We start from the raw sequence: 16,543 nt of genomic DNA, 5'->3' as shown, positions 1-16,543 counted from the left end.
CCAAGAAATCACGTACCAACAGCAGGAGATAAGCCACCTTCCCAGATATGATCACAGGCTCCATTATCTCCTTAACCCTTATGCATTCACTTATCCATCCCAGATCTATTCCTCCTTATCTAAATTCTCCTCCTGTTCATTCCCGTCTCTCACCATGGTTGGTCTCGGAGCATCGTGGCCTCTCCAGAAGCAAGGAGGCAGCAGGAGAGCCCGCTGCCCCGGGCAGCCACTCACCACAGCTAATGGGATAGGCTCTGATTGACTGGCCCCAGTGACTGAAAGTTAATAAAATGTTAAAAGCAGCCCTATAAATCACCCATGCAGGAAGTGACCTGGACAGGAGGCCTAACGAGTTAGCAGAGGTTTTATTTAAAAGCCATTTGTCTGAGAAGTGCAACACAAAGAGTCAAATAACTCTTAGGAAAACAGCAGTGATAGAGCCACTGGGAGGATTAGAGCTGGCTGGATATTTACAGCCTGAGGACGTCAGTCTTCCCAGTGCTAATTGGCCTCTGCTTCCCAGCTGGAGCATCCCAGGTAGGGAGCTCCCAAAGTGAACCAGGACAAGGCAGGTCACAGTTCTGACTCGTACTTTTAGCTCTCTGGGTCCACTGTGACTTTCTCACAGACATCTCAAAACAGGAGTCTCATACCCATGTCCAAAGCTGGTAGCATGCTCATCTTCCTCCAGGCTCCAGCTTCCCTGCCCATGTGTGGAATCACACATGGAGAAGCTGCTATTCTCATATGCTACTGCACACAGCTGACATCTCTGTTTGCATGGAGAAGCTTGAAAACAAGAGGCCCCAAAAATCTCAAACTGCAAAACCACCCCAGAAATCATGTTTTTGGTTTCTAATCCCGATTTCCTCTCCTCAGCCATGAATACTGATTTTGTACCCATTAGGAGGGCAGCTGGGCCACATAAGTCTCTCACTCCCCACAAGCTGAGCTCTACTTTTTTAACTTTAAAAAAACCCTATTGCCAAGTGCAAGGAGCAGATGAGGGTGTTTCCCTGGGAGAGGGACTTGGCCCCCACCCAAATGCCCTGCCCCAGCCATTCCTTATTCTCCCATCGCAGGAAACCTCCAATACCCCAAAGGCCTTTCACAGCTGGGAGGAAAGGTGGCTCGTGCTTGGGAGGCCTCCAGAGCATCGTTAAGATGAAAATTATACACAATTATCCTCAGAGGTGAATCAGGGAAGCAGAGGCAGTCACAAAGCACCGGCCCCACCCAAGCCTGGCTCCTTGCAGCAGCAGAGTAGTTTCTAAAACTATGAGCAAATTCCAGTGGGATACAGTCTGCAAGGAACAGGCTTCACCAGCAGCTACCTCGCCTTCAAAATCACCTTTTAATTGCAAGAGAAGTTCTCATCCCCAGGCCAGCACCTTTCCTCTCAGCAAGACAAGGGGGAGAGGAGTAGGTAGGAGATGCAACGACACAGCAACCACCTGATTGCACTTGAATTTTCCAAGCGAAATTGGGTCGCCTTTGCTTTTCATGGACATCCTTACCTTGGGAGGGATGCAGGAGGCTGGGTGCAGGTGCAGCCGGTTCTCCTGGCCAGTGATGAGCACCTTCCAGGGGAGCAGGGAAGCCTAAGAGTGCCGGGGGCCTGTGGCTGGGAGGCTGCTGCGGCGGCTCTGCGGGCACTGAGGACAGCTCATGGCTCCAGGGCACAGGGGGCTGTGGGTGGGAAGGCACAGAAGGTGTCAGTCTGGAAATACACGGGCTCAAGCACACACCAAGCAAACCCAGCCCCACAGAAAGGCTGACTTGAAAGTTAGGAAGGTGAAGAACTTAATATATTGATACTTTTCTGTATTGCTCTTATTTCCCCACCTCCCCATCATCAAGGAGAGGAAACCAGTGGGATCTGCTTAGATCTGGACACTAAGCAGATGTGGATACCTGAAGAGACCAAGGGGCTCCTTCCAGGTACAGGGGGATTCTTGGGAGCAGTTTCCCAGAGGGTGTTATATGCTTCCAGCATCATTAGTGGGGAAGGAGAGGAGAGAAGGCACAGGCTCACCTGGGCAAGCAGCCCTGGCCCATGCTGATGCACACAACCATGAACATGCGAGGGAAGGACCCCCCAGCTCAACAGGCCCAGCCAAAGGGGCTCACAAGACAAGGGGAGCTCTCTCCATTCCTCACAAGTCAAGGGGTTCCACTGGCACCTAGGAAAAGCTAAGAGAAAGCAGGTCCTTGACCCGCCAATCTGTGATCACTCCTCCCGAATTCAAAACTGAAAGGGAAGCAAGACCCTTTGCTGATGGAGATGGTACATCCACCCATCCTCTAACCAGCTTCAGTTTCACATGCAGCACTCTCCTCTCCAGCAAGAGTTTGATTTGATACATTTATTTAGTGGTGAGGTCCCCAAGGCAGAACTCACATCCTCTTTCTGCGTCTCAGTTTTGAGCAGTCAGTGTTTAACAAATTAATAATAATGTGATGGCACCTTGAAAAATAGATTGTCCTGTCCTCAAAAAAGGGGCCACGTTTCCCAATTACTTCAAAGGGCACTGCTTCAGACCTCGCTGAGCAAACGGCATTTAGGCGCAGTCACCTTTTAATGGCAATGATGTGATCCTGCTACGGCTGCAGTCACAGAACTGTTAGGGTTCAAAGGGACCTCTGGAGGTCACCTAGTCCAAGCCCCCTAATTAAAACAGACCCTTAAAAATTACTAAAAGCACTATTACGCATCTACCAAATGACAGTATTACTGAAAATGCAATGAAATAATCCCCACTCTGCCACGACGAAGGTGAACAACGCTGGGGCGGGGGTCGGGCACAGCGGGGTGGAGCCCCCCGAGCCCGCAGGCCCCGCTGTCCCCTGCAGCGCCGGGGGCCCATTGGTAGCCAGGCCCAAACTTCGGGCCGTGGGGGCCAAACCCATCCCCGCCGCCTCCCGCCCACCCATCCACTGGTGACATCAAAGGCCACCGCAGCCCCGCACGTCCCTGTGGGGACCCTTCCCACGCTCACCCCGCGCCCCACAGAGGGAAAAGCGGCTGTGGGGTGCTCACCCGTTCCCCCCATCCCACAGCCCGCAGGGGCCACGCTGACCTGCGGGTGCAGAGTCGCGGTGTCGCCATGCCCGCGGGCTGGCCCTCACTGCCACATGCACCATCCAGCACGGGGGTCAGGTGTATCCCATCTCCACCTATCTCCATGCTGCACAGAGTGAGGGCAGGGGACAGGAGGGGTGGAAGCAAGTTAAAAAATACCTCTTAGCTCTGGTATTTTTTTAGCAGCCATCCCCTACCCAACGTCTGCCATCCTACCCCAAGCTGGCAGCTAAGCTCAGCATCTCTCTGTCATGAAAAGTATTCATGAGGTTTGCGGTGGAGGCTGGCAAATATTTGCCAAGGATTCTTCCAAATCTCCAAGCCCACCATGAGCTTGCTGCAAATTTGTTTGCTGATCGTGGTCCTTGCACTAATTTGCAAATGGAGAGCAAAGAAAAAGGCAGCTGTACTGTGTAGGGGAAGATGAACAAGCAGGATCCTATTCCATGGGGAAGGCAACCCCACTGACCCTAATGAGGGCTCATTAATTAACACCTGCAGCACTGGTGCAACACCCAGCTCCTGATGCTGATTGTGGCCAGGGAAGTGATGTCTCAGCAAAGGCAGCACCAGGGAATGGGAGGATGCTGCTGGGGATGGCAACAGCAGCACCTGCAGGCTGTGAGACCAGTGCTAGCCCCAGTCTGACCTGTTTGTGTGGCAAGTCGCAAAGAGGTGCTGGGAAAGCATTCTCTCCCCTTCCCTGCTCCCTCCCCAAAGCAGTTCCAATCAAGAGTTTCTCCTGTGGCTTTGCCTCTGATTTTGGCACCTCACCAAGTTCCAGCCCAGGCCAAGCACATCGCTAATTAGCTGCACTAATTAATCACAGTTTCCATTGTTTATTCTTTTGTTCTCGCACAAACGCCCATGCTGCCCGCTTTGGTGAGCTGCCATGGCATTCATGGAGCACCAGCACAGCTGGTGGAGCTGACCCCAGGGAATGTGGGTCACTGGCTGCTGGGCTCACTGCTGGAGACCAGAACAGAGCCCATCCCTCGTCCTGCTGGAAAGTGAGTTAAAAGCCAAAGCCATCAATTCTGGCCTGAAACAGAACGAGATTCACAACCCCTCACTCTTCCAGCCTGGAATTCCTCATGCCAGCACAGCTCAGACCATATTTCTGAAACTTCCAGGAGGCCAGGAGCTGCTGATGGGTCATTTAGTCCATTCCTCCTTTGGGAACTAGGATTTACTGTGCCTAAAGCATGCCCAATCATCAAGCCTGGCCTCCAACATCTCCAGCAAAGCCAATTCTACAGCCTTCCTTGGCTTCCTGAGGCTGCTGCCACCACTGTCAGGGCACAGTGTGGGCTGCAATTCACTCGCCACCATCCTTGATCCCTCCTGCAGCCATCAGTGCCACAGCCCATTCTTCCTCTCTGCAGCCACGGGGATGGCTGCCTGGCTGTCCCTCCATCAGATCCCCCCAGGGAGACACCCCACACTTGCTCCCAGGAGTGGGCACGGCAGCCGGAGCTGGCACACAGCCCCGGCGCAGAGGCAGCCATCCATCCGCCTCTCCCCGGCTAATCCCACCGAAATCCTGCCTTTGTGCTCATCACATCCACTGCCTGAGCATTAGGCACCCGCCGAGCCTGAGCTAATCTCCGGAAAGCTCCCTCACCCAGGGGGGTTCCCCTTCCCTGGGCAGCCCTGGTACCCCAGAGGCACGGGGGGACAGGAGGACACGCTGGCTGTGACTCCTTGCCAGCTCGGCATGATGTGCTGGGAATGAACCCAACAACCACTCTGCTTGCTCCCTCTTGTCAGGGATTTTTTAACCAGATAGTCTTTGAAAAAAAAAAAATACACCAAGGGGAGAAAAAAAGAACTGTTAGTCCAAGGGAGTCTGTGCTGTTAAACACAGAGAAATCCAAGTCTGAAGTCCAACAGAGGCCAAGGTTTCTGGGCTTTGACACAGCTGACAAGCTAGAACACAATGAGAAAATACACACACAGAAATAGCCAGGCAGGATAAAGGATTTACTGCTCCTTTCACAGAAAACAAAAGAATAGGCTTAAACACTCCATTTAGGAGTGGTAAAAAAAAATAAAAGAAAGATAAAAACCAGATCTGCAGGAAGAACATTTGAGTACAGGATTACAGGAGGTGAAGGAAAACCAGATCCTGCCTGTCCTGGGTGCAGCAGGGCAGCAGCATCCCCAGGGACCCTCTCCCAGGCCCAGGAGCAGTGTGTGTGTGCAGTGAGCACACACACAACACGCTAGGTCTCACCTCAGAGCCACCCAGTCAGTTCCCTCCTGCCCTGGGTCAGAGCATCCCACCACAGCCCACATTCCAGCACGGCCAGCTGTCATGCCAACATCTGCACAGTCTCGCCTCTGGAGCATTTCTCCTGGGCTGATTCTGGCTGTAGGAGTGCCCTCTTCACTCAAATCCCTCTCCAGGGTCCACTACTCCAGTGCCAACCACCCCAGCTAATGAAGCTGAGGCTCCCTGCCTTTCAGACAGGCTTCTCCATGATAGGAAGGCTCCAGGTTCTTGGCTGCCCTCCCTTTCATAAGGAAGGTACCCCAGAACACCTCTTGGGACCTCAGCTGAGAAGGCCTGATGGAAAGAGAGCTAGGGCTGGCAGGGGCTTTGGAAACAGCTTCCTCCCATCATCTCTCCAGGTGTGTCCTCATTGAAGAGGGAAGTTTTCAGTTCCCTCTAAGTTTCCTCTAACTTGTGATGAAAGATAAACTCTTTGGAGAACAGACAGGAACCCAGTTTCCCTGATGAAAGTACCGCAGTGGGATTTTTTGGGTTTCTTTTCTTTTGAGTAGCACCAGCCAGAACAGAGCTTTGCAACCAGGCAGGCAGAAGGTCTTACCCTTTCCATGGCAGGAGGCCAAGTCTCCCAGCTGGAGACCAGGACAGAAACCACCCCTGGTCCTGCTGGGAAGTGAATTAAAAGCCAAAGCCATCAATTCTGGCTTGAAACAGCATGAGATTCACAAACCCACTCGCTCCATCAGCCTGGAATTGCTCGTGCCAGAGCAGCTGAGACTGTCTGTGTGGAACTCCCAGGAGCCCAGGGGCTACTGGTGGGTCATTCAGTCCATTCCCCCTTTGGAAACTGCCTAAAGCACACCCAATGGCTACGGTCAAGCCTGGCCTCCAACATCTCCAGCAAAGCCAATTCTACAACCTTCCTTGGCAGCTTACAAGCTGCTTAATTGCCCTGATAGTTATGCATTGAGGGTTTTTTTGTAAAAAGCAGCTGATTTCTCAGCAGCAACAAATACTTGGGAAAGCTTTCTCTCTGGCAAACTCTCTCTATTGTTCATCTCTTTCACATAAAACGTTCCTAATGAAGAGGGAAAGCAGGATCTTGGCTTCTTTCAAAACAATCTGAAATATTATATTAAAAACATGCGCTGAGTGTTGACATATTTAGTGCATTGCTTTATAAAGCAAATTGCCCGAGCTCATTCAGAGCTTGACACCATTAAGACAACACAGAACTACATGACTGGGAGGATACCACTTCAAGAAGTGCCACTCTGGGGAGCTGTGGAGCACCTTGGAGCAGCCAGACAGTCTTGACTCCATCCTAGTGAGAAGTGGAAGCCACCAGCATCATCCCCTAAGAGAGGGATGCACAAGCACCACTCAACATGCTAATATGACAACTACAGCAGGTTTCAGACTGTGAATCCTGCCCACCCAAACCCTCAGCTCTTCATATGGGCATCTCCAAATATCCAAGGCTGAGAGGACATGGTATGTACAAGGCTCTTACAGCGGTGGACCTGTGCTGTGGGAGCAAAGCTCAATGTCTCCCTCAACACACTAAGCCAAATCCTTTGGAAGTAGGAAGCTGGCCGTGTGGCCAGCCAGGTTTCTCTCCACGCCTGACATCGGCAGGGTCCCTACAGAGCCCCCTCCTCTCCTGCAGTGTCTTTGAAGTGCTCCGGGCTCTGCTGCAACAGGATTTTTCAGACATTAAACTGATGCTCAGAAAACAAACAGACATATAGAAAGCTTTCATTACAAGGCTGGTTCATGTCCAAGAGCAGCCCAGGGGCCAGCTAAGATAGGCAGTGGAGCTTTAACAGCCTCTCACCAGAGGCCAGTGTGAGCTATGGCTCCCTGTGGACTCCCAGTCCACGCCAGCTCCGCACTCACTTTGCAGGAGCAGGGCAGCAGAAATGAGCAGGTTTTATGGCACATTGGCTCTCCTCCAGGGACCGAAAGCTTTGATGCTGACAAAGCCACTGCATCCTCTCCTGCTGTGAGGGTGCCCAGACAAGACATTTCAGGGTGCATCTGGAGATGCTGCTGGCTTCTGTAGGGACATGCCAGGGGTGATAACCACCAGCATGATCCCTACCTGCTGTGGGTGGTGGTCCTGGGGATGACGTCTCTTCCTCCAAGCAGGAGATCAGCACCTTAGGGGGTCTGAGCTCAGGGCAGGGAACACTGCAGCCATAGTGTGTTGTTGTTCAGGAGCATGTTCGGGTTTGTTTGCCTGTGACATCACTCCATCCGCAAGGTGGGCAGCTGACACAAGAGCTTGGCTCCCCAGGACAGGTTGGTGCAGAACCAAAGACAATTGCTTCCCCATGCCAGAGTGACACTAAAACCCCCCAAGCAGGGCACAGACCTTTGGAAAACCTTGTGTGCCTCAACCTCCTTTAACTCAGGACCCTAAACCCTCCAGGAAGGTCCAGCAACTCCTCATAACTTCCACCGTCTCCAGCCCTCCTTGGGTTTATCAGCACCAGCGAGCGGACAGGCTCGCTCCCTGCAGCAAGATCCACTGAGCACAAGGCATCACAACAGATCAGAGAGACCTGGGGCTCCTCCTCATTTATATTCCCCTCCAGCCACAGCCTTCAACATGGCTGAGGAAGGCAAGGCAAGACAAGGCCTACAGAGAATGCCTAAAGATTATTTCTCTTGGATTCCAATTTATTTTCCATCATTAATGTCTTTGAAAGCCCAACACGTCCTGCGGACAGAAAGAGCATGTTAAATGTGCGCGTGGTGGAGCTGCAAAACTGCGGTGAACGCGTGCCTGGCACAGGTACCCATCCCACCAGGGAGATCGGCGCGGCCAAGGAAAGGGCTTTGCTGCCCGAGAGCATCGCCCTTGCTCAGCAGAAGCTGTGGTAGAAGCCACTTTTTCCCCGCAGAGAGGTCCCCACCACGCACCACCTGAGCCCAGAAAAGCGGGAGCTTCATTTGGGAAAGCGGAGCTACCTCCAGCCCCAGTGCTGAGCATTGCACAGCGGAAGAGAGAAGGCAGGGCTGGGGGAGAGTGACTTGCATGAAGGATGAGAGGAGCTGGAGTCTTCCGTAATGGAGAGAAAATTGCTTTCGCCAACTATCTGCAGTTTTAAAGCAATTACATTTGGGGGGAAGCCGAGAGCATGTCTGAGCGCTAGGCGCGTGGCGGGCGTGTTTTGAAATACAAGAACCAAGTCAGGAAAAAATAGAAAAAGAAAATGCCATTTGAAAAAAAAATATTTGATGCAGTAGGCACTGAGAAGATAAAGTATTTATAACTCAGGGAGGGGACAGATACTGGAAGCAGCCAGACATCCCAGCAATGGGACAACTGAGAGAAGGTGGGGCAGCTTGCTCCTATCCGTGGTCCCCTTCCCCTTGAGAATGGGAAATCTTCCTTGGGAAGGATTTCCTCTGAAAACACAGCAGCTGAGTGCAGCCTGGTCCAGCAGAAATAAATAATATTTGTTCTAATTAAAACACTGCTCGCCCTCCGCTTCATCTGCTCATGCAGTAGGGACAGTAACAAAAGTCACTGCAGTGACATCAGGGTCAGGTCTCCATGGGCTGGGAATGTGCTGCCCTCAGCCAAAACATGGAACCAACCGCCTTAATACTTCCCCTCACAGACCTGGAGGCTGACCCAAAACCCTGTAAGCACCCAGCAGCTACCAGTTAAAGCCTTTTCAGAACCATATTCAGACTGGGAGGCAACAGCTTGATTTGGCCACAGATAAGAAGCTCCTTCAAGCTGTACGAAATACTGCTGATCTTCCCTGCAAGCCGTCACCTTTCACCACCATCCTTCTCCTCTAATCTGCTGGAATTAGGAAGGATCCCAGGCCATAAGCACATCTCTTCTAATGACCAGGGTGGCAGGGCCCGAGCTGCCCTGATCCCCAGAGCTGCTGCACTGACTGCTGCCGGCACTGCTCAGACATCCAATTTATCAGGAGGCTGTCCCTTTTGCTTTCTGGCCACGCGCCTTCCCCTTGTCTTTATCTGCTCTGGGGACAAGTGTGGGAAGCGGAGAAGTGGCATCCAGGGCTGCTGGTGACAGAGTTCCTTTTCAAAGGATGTTGTTCAGCTGTTATTACCAACTCTCACCAAGTGGAATTGAGACATGAAGTAGATTTGTGCCCAAGATAATGGCGTTTATTAGACAAGCTATTGAGGAGAAAACAAAAGCTAACAGTGGAGAGCCACTAAGAGCAACGCCTAAAGAGAATCCATCACGAATACAAAGAGAAGAAGTGCTAATAGTTAGTGCTTCCCATCAATGATTTGAAACCTCAAGCAGTCCCTTAACGACTCCAGGAGAGTGAAGGTTAGTGTCACCCAGCAAGAGGTGACAAACAGCACCAAGGCATCCACACCCTCAAACAAAGCAGCATCCAGCCCCTTCTGCTCTGGCCAGATGTGGCTGAGCATCTCTGCCCCAGGGTGGCAGCCCTCAGCTTGCGCACCACCCTTCCCCTCACCTGTATCAGCATCACATAACACCCATACAACACAACACCTATGCTATATGCTCCTAATGCACACAAGGATGCTCCCGAGCAAGGATCCCAGGAGGACTGTCCCACACATCCTGACTTCAGCAGGATGGCAAGGAAGGAGAATTCCATCTCTGCACGCCCCTGCAGCAACCTTTTGGTAAAGCTCCCTGGGAAATGCTTTGAAAATCATGGGTCCATCTAGATTTTCCTGTTGGAGACCATCCCCTTCTTTCCTCACCAAAGAAGACATGCTCCTGCAAAACCTTCCAATAAAAAATGCATTTTTTTGGGAATGAAAGTCTTCCATAGGATCTTCACTGGCATATTGGTTCACTGCCAGCCAGCCCAAGCCCCTGGTGAGATTAGCTGGAGCCTGGCACAATGTTCACACCCTGAGGCACAGCTGAGATCTTTGGGAAAACACAACAGAGATCATGGCTGCTAAACAACAGCTTGTCTGGGTCTTTGACAGATTTCTGCTTTTCAATTTTCAGCCCAGACAAACAATATAGGAAGCCCCCCACATCCTCAGCTTTGAGATCAATTGAGGCTAGCCCAAAGAGATCACCAATTTCACACTCTTCATCCCGACCCTCCTCTCCTTTGCTCAAGGGCCGGGCTGGGGCAGCAGCACAGGGTGATGTGGAGGAGGGTGAGCCAGGCAAGAGCATGAGGGCATCCACACAGCCCAGAAGCTCCTGAGAAATTTATTGCTTGTGACACGCTGTCAAAGCGAGGCGCGTCTCATTAGTCAGAACCAAAGCAAATGAGAGGGCTCCTTAGCCAATTAAAAATTAAATAAATAAGGAAGGGATGCTCCGTGGGGCTCACCACCTCCCGTTCAGCCCTGCTAGCAAGTGGGAAACCCAAGGCAAGATGTAACACAAGTCTGAGTCACAGCTTCCTCCCTTTCCAAGATGGTGAATTCCCCACTTCCAGTGAGCAGCTGGGAGCAGCCAGCGACCACCACAGCTTTGCTGGATGTGGCACAGCCAGATGGAAAACAACAAGCTTGAGGAGCCACACCTGACACTCAAGGAGTTGGAAAAGGAAAGACTTCTTTTCACAGTCCTTGGAGCATTTTGTTTCCCAGCTCTTGAAACGGAGTTCATTGACTCCTCTGAGTGTCATTCTCTGCTAAAAATTGCTATTTTTAACAGCTTTTCTTTTTAAAATGACGTGGTTTTCCTTTGAGGGTTAAGCTGAGCAGGCACATGACTTTTTTGTTGGTTTTTCTTTGTTTTTTTCTTCAAGATTTATCAGCCATTGAAGCAAAGGGCATTACAACTCTTCTCCAGCTTGACGGCAACAGCAACCCTCTGGAGTCTTAGACCGCCCTCCTCCACACCTCCTTGCAGCATTGAGGAGTGGGAGAGCCCATCCCAGACCCCCAAACACAGGTGAAGGAACCATTTTGAGCAGGCACTACAGGGCAAAGTTCAGTTTCCCCATCACGAGCCAGACTGAAATTGTACAAGAGCACAGAGGTGCCTGTTAGCAGCAAACATCCCAGCTCACCACATTCCAAAGGGGCACTGGAGGAACCTGAGGGCTGCAGACAGATACAAGGGTGTTGGATGGATTGGTGGGGGCACCTGAGCAGAAAACAGGTCTCACCTCCCAGGGGAGGCACCCTGAGAAGAGCCCTCTCTCCTCCACCCATACAGGACCCAGCGAGGGAGGGAGCGACCCTGAAGGATGCCACGCCCAGGAGAGACCCTGGCCCAGGGCAGACAGAGACACCGCCTCTTCCCACAGCACTCCCAAAATGCACCCCTTAAAAAACAGCACAGACCTGAAACATGAGCCCAGCCCAGCAGCATTTCCCAAACCAAACAATAAACAAGGAGCCGTTCATTGCAGGTTTCCTTTACGCTGCAGGTCCAGATTAATCCCCACACTAAACACAAAGGAAGAGAACCACCCTAAGGGGGATGCTGTCTGTTTAAAGGCACAAATGGATGGTAAAAGTAGACAAAGAAGCTGAGCAGAGGCATGGCAAGTTTGGGAGCAGGAAGGAAATGGGGAGAAGCTCATGGGCTCCAGTGTGGGAAGGAAGAGCAATAGGAATTCTGCCAGCCATGCCCAGCAGCCCCTAACCCCTGGAGCCATCCTACAGGGTCTGTCACCCTGGCAGGAGGGGGCGTCCCCTCACCACCCCAAAACATCCCAGCCCAAACAAACTCTTGCCTCCTAGCAGTCCCCAAGGTCAGGCAAGTTGGTCGGGGCTCTCAGGACACAGGCTCTGGGGGAATGGTCATGCAGCAAAACACCCCTTCCTCTTATGGAAAAGGGCCATGACCCTGGAACTAACCCCCTGTGCCCAGAGACTAATGCTGCACAAGGCTGGTTTAACAAGAGATGGACATTTGAAGCATAACAGCTCTTGCCAGAAGATTCCCTCCTCTCTTCCCGCTGATGCTGCTTCCCATACGGCGCACCCAGCTAATTAATTACAGAGCACAATCCAATCAGTCAGGCCATCCTATTGCAGTTAAAGGCATTTAAGAGATAATGCCATGAAACTCCAGATGGACTGGCCTGACCCCAGACTCTGACACCACTGGGGGGCTCAGGCGATGCTGTCGCTCCAGCTGACATCCCAGGTCCAAACACGCTGGGAAAAAACCTTCAGCCTTGCAGTGCTCCCTGTGGGCTGGGTTTGTGAGTCCCTGCTGACTTTACCAAGAGATGTGCTGTCCTGGTCCACTGGCACATCGCCCCAGGGCAACCTGGTGGAGCACACACCAGCCTGGCTCAACACAAGCACCAGTGAGAGAGATGCCACCTGCCCTACTTCTGGCTCAGAGTTTGCTTTCAGCGTGGCAGAAGGACAGATCTGAAGGCCAGATGCCAGCCCATCTTCTCCCCGTGCTGCTACACACACCCCACACAGTCAGCTTCAGCAGCGGCTGCTGAGGGTATCATGCACCACTGATGCTGATGTGCCAGGACAGCCTGATCCCTTCACACCTCACCATCCACCATCCACCTCCCCACCACACCAATACAGAGAGAGGATGGCCCCTGCTCACCAGCAGCAGGGAGTGGCCTCACTGGAGAGGAGCTTTGGTGGCAAGTGGATGGAGGAGAGTGGCTAGAGTGATGGGATGCTGTACTACCAGCCCCTTTACTGTTCTTACTGTTGGCACTGATGTGCTGATCTGTAGATAGGATGTTTCCAGGTTTGCAGGGACAGCCTAAATCTCCTCCCTGGGCTAAAAGTGTGGGTGTTTTCCCTGCTCAGCACTTCAGTTATTGGTTGAAGTTATCAGACCCCTTTGACAAAGGTGGGGGCTTGCATTAGCTCAGCCCATTTGGTCCTGAATGAGCCACTGTGCTTCGCAGAGCCCCAGCAATAGTTTCATTCAGTGGGTGTCCCCCGTTCCACAAGCAGCCTTTGTTTCTCCATCACACCCATGTGAAGCCCAACCCCATCCACGTATGGCTGGGATCCCTGCTGATTGCCAAGCTGCTCACTGTAAAGGTATTAAAGGAAAAACCCATGGTGCCAGGTCCTGATCAGACTCCCAAGGACTCAGTGTGGTTATGCAGCTCCATGCTAGCTGTGTCCCAGCCCTGATGTTTGATGATGAAAGTGGCTGATTCTGTGATTTACTGATCCTACCCTTGGTTAGTTTTTCCTACCCAGAGTGAGGATAAGCTCTTGGATTTGCAAACATTTTGAGGATTGTGGTTTTAATTTTTTTTCCCCTTATTGTGTATGCAAGCATCAAAAGCTCTTACGCCTTGATCCAAAGTCAAGGCAGGGGATATATACCAAGTGTAGATATATTCCTGTCACAGGCGGCACCAAAACATTGTTGGAGTTGAAATGAGTGAGGGTTCTGCTCCTACTTGGTCCAGCCCATCTCCCAGATGCTTGACCTCCAAGGAGAAGTGAGGAGGAGCCTCTGCTCCTCAGTCTTACCTGCAAAATGCCTTTGTCAGAGACTCAGGCACAGTTAACGAGGACAAAGGACAGAAAGCCACCTCTCAGAGCTGCCCTCCCTTGAGCCACAGCTAGCCAGATACCCAGCACCCCTGCATCAGGGCCAGCACCACACAGGTCACAGCACCAGGAGTATCCACAAGGTTTTCACCCAAGCAACAGCCATCCAGTTTCACTAATACAGGTTTGCAAAGGAGGGATGTGACTCTGGCTGGACTGGAGCATGGCTCCAGCAAATAGCAGCGTTCACCAAGCACAAGCGTGAAGGGAATGATGCCAAAATGGCATTTAATATCTGGGTCTTCCTGAAAACACGATCTCAGCACAACTACAGAACTCACCGAGTTTACTGAATGTCCTCTCACAGTGTCAGAGAAAGACACCAGCAATTAGCAAGGGGGGCTAGAACATGATTGCTGTAGATGAGACAGGGCCAACCCCAGACTTCTAACACCAACTGCTGTTTTGTGCTTGTAGGAACTGCGTGAGGGCTGGCTCGTTGCACCCAGCACTGGAATGAAGTACAGCTAACTCATTATGTTGGACCCTAAAACAAGGACCCTAACTACAATAGCACAACACTGTGACTTCACCAGAAAATCAGGATACCACGTCCCCTTTCAAGGAGCCAGAAGAGATGGGGGCATGGTTTCTTTATAACATCTGTCCCATGGTCCCCAGGGAATGAGCACAGAGAAAAGCTCAGCATCTCTTGATAAAAAATACAATGAAATAAAATGAAATAAAATAAAACATCCTTCTTCCTTGTGCTGGAGAGTCCCACACCAGGCTGATTACAGGGTCTGGACATAGAGAGGTCTCATTTTGTGGTAGCAATATGGCCATTGTGGGATGTCACAGCTGGAGGAGGTTATGCGACTACGGCTACAGCCCAGGAGACAGCCTCAGAGTGCCCTGGTTCTGGAGTAATTCACTCATTCTCAGCTCTTGGACGCCCCATAAAACAGGGCACATCTCCCAGTGGCCCTGCAAGGACTCTCGTGGGAACCGACTGAAAAGCTGAGAAACTAAGTGAGACTGAAAACACATCAGCATCTCGCAGGTCACAGGACTTGAGGTTGTGCTACCAGCCGGAGCACCCTCTCTGCTCCAAGCCCACGAAACAATGCACCAGAGAAAGTTCTTAGCCTTCAGCATCCATCTTCCCTTCCCACAGCTGCAGCAGCAGCAGGATCACTGCTGGAGCCTGCACCGTCCCATTTTCTGTACCCTGATATGAACCCTTCCAATTAAACCACTGAACTGTTCCCAGCTCAGCCTCCCATGCATGAAAACGTCCTGTTATTTTGCACCTGCCAAGAGCTGTGTCCCAGCAGATCTATCTTGAACTGACACTTGAGGATAATTAAACCTCTCGCTCCTCCATTGGCAGCGCAGCAGATAAAAGGAGAGCCCTGGGGCCCTCGAGTCGCTGTTGTGGTGGGTTGATCCTGTACAAGTCGAGGAACGTGAGATGAGACTCAGTCTCTCAACAGAGACATGGGCAAGGGAGCAGGAGGCCAGCCTGGCAATTTGCCCTAATTTAGCAGGGGAGCAAGATGTCAGAAGCACGCAGGCAGCTCCCCTAGCCGGGCAGATCCTCTGATGAACAGAGAGCTGAAAACAAAGTGTCTGGCTGGGATCAAATCAAACCCCTGCTGTTGCTAAACCTGGGGTATCATCCGTCATGCAGCCAGCAGTCCCTAGGGACCCAGTTGTGACGTTCCAGGCACCCTTGTCATCTCCTCTGGCTTTAGTCCGAGCAAGGACTGGCTCCCATTGCCCCCACCAGCACCACTGGGAGCCAGGTGCCCCACAGCATCAGCCCAAAGTTGGCTGGTTTTGGGAACCAGCGGCAAGATGGGAACCTGTCACCTCACACCACACACTGCCTATCTCCTGCGCCAGCTGCCTGAGGTTGCTGGATGCATCCAACCTCAAAGCCAAGCTTCGATCGGGGTGGTTTTGAGGTTGGCACTGAGCATCTGCCGTTGCTCCGAGCTGGGCCTCCAGCCCCTCGGGGCATTGGGGGGGCCCAGAGCACGGCGACCCTGTCTCTGCCTGCCCCACAGAGCTCTTCGCGCCGGGAGAGCCCTTCAGTCCGCGGGGGGACCTTCCTTCATCTCAGCCCCGCTGCGAGGGGATCGAGTCCCACTTGCCGAGCGATGCGCTGCAGAGCCGCAGGTCCCCAGGGACTATGGGTGTCTCCCCCCCGCCTCCGGGGGGATGGATGTTCTCCCCCCCACAAAACCCCATGCCGCTGCCCCCGATCCTCTCCGCCGCCGTTACCTGCGCGGGCTGGGGCGGCGGCCGGGCGGGACGCGCCGCGCTGCAGCTGGGCTCGACTCCCCGGGGCTCGGCGCATCCTCCGCCGCTCGGGAGGGCTCGGCCGGGCTCCCTCGCCCCGCTCCCCGCCGCTCTCCGCCTTCCTCCGCGTTCCTCTCCCGCTCACCCGCATACCCCGGGGCTGGCGGCTACTGCCGGGCTCCGCTCGCCGCCGCGGCGCCGGCCACCTCCCGCAGCAGCCGCCGCCGAACCGAGGCGCCGCGCCCCCCGCCCGCCCCCGCCTCCTCCCCGCTCTCGGCCCCGGGATTGCTTTAAAGGGAGAGCGCCTGCATAGAGGGAGCCCTGTTTGACATCCCCTCCAAGATGCACCGCACCCCCCGTAGCTCTCCGTCACTCCCTGGGCGGCTGGGTGTGCCATGAGGCTGAGTCCCAACAGCTGGACCCAGTGATGGCCCTCGTCCCCCCTGCAGAGCCCGTTTTAGTGAGCG

General features: G+C 52.9%; 1 protein-coding gene across 2 annotated transcripts in view; it reads right to left on the bottom strand.

The window, feature by feature from the left end:
- The window catches only part of LINGO1 (leucine rich repeat and Ig domain containing 1), a 155,132-nt gene extending 138,839 nt beyond the window's left edge, over positions 1 to 16,293 (bottom strand). For both annotated transcript variants that reach the window (XM_038146996.1, XM_038146997.1), the window contains exons 1-2: positions 16,059 to 16,293; positions 1,518 to 1,689 (exon numbers count right to left, since the gene is read on the bottom strand). The gene's annotated coding sequence lies outside the window, so the exon portion shown is untranslated. The remainder of the gene's footprint in view (positions 1 to 1,517; positions 1,690 to 16,058) is intronic.
- Positions 16,294 to 16,543: the final 250 nt, after the last annotated feature.

Source organism: Motacilla alba, chromosome 10 (assembly GCF_015832195.1).
Source record: "Motacilla alba alba isolate MOTALB_02 chromosome 10, Motacilla_alba_V1.0_pri, whole genome shotgun sequence".
In the NCBI taxonomy this organism is placed as follows: Eukaryota; Metazoa; Chordata; class Aves; order Passeriformes; family Motacillidae; genus Motacilla; species Motacilla alba.
Note: the sequence above shows the minus strand (reverse complement) of the source record. Positions and strands in the feature narration are given on the sequence as shown.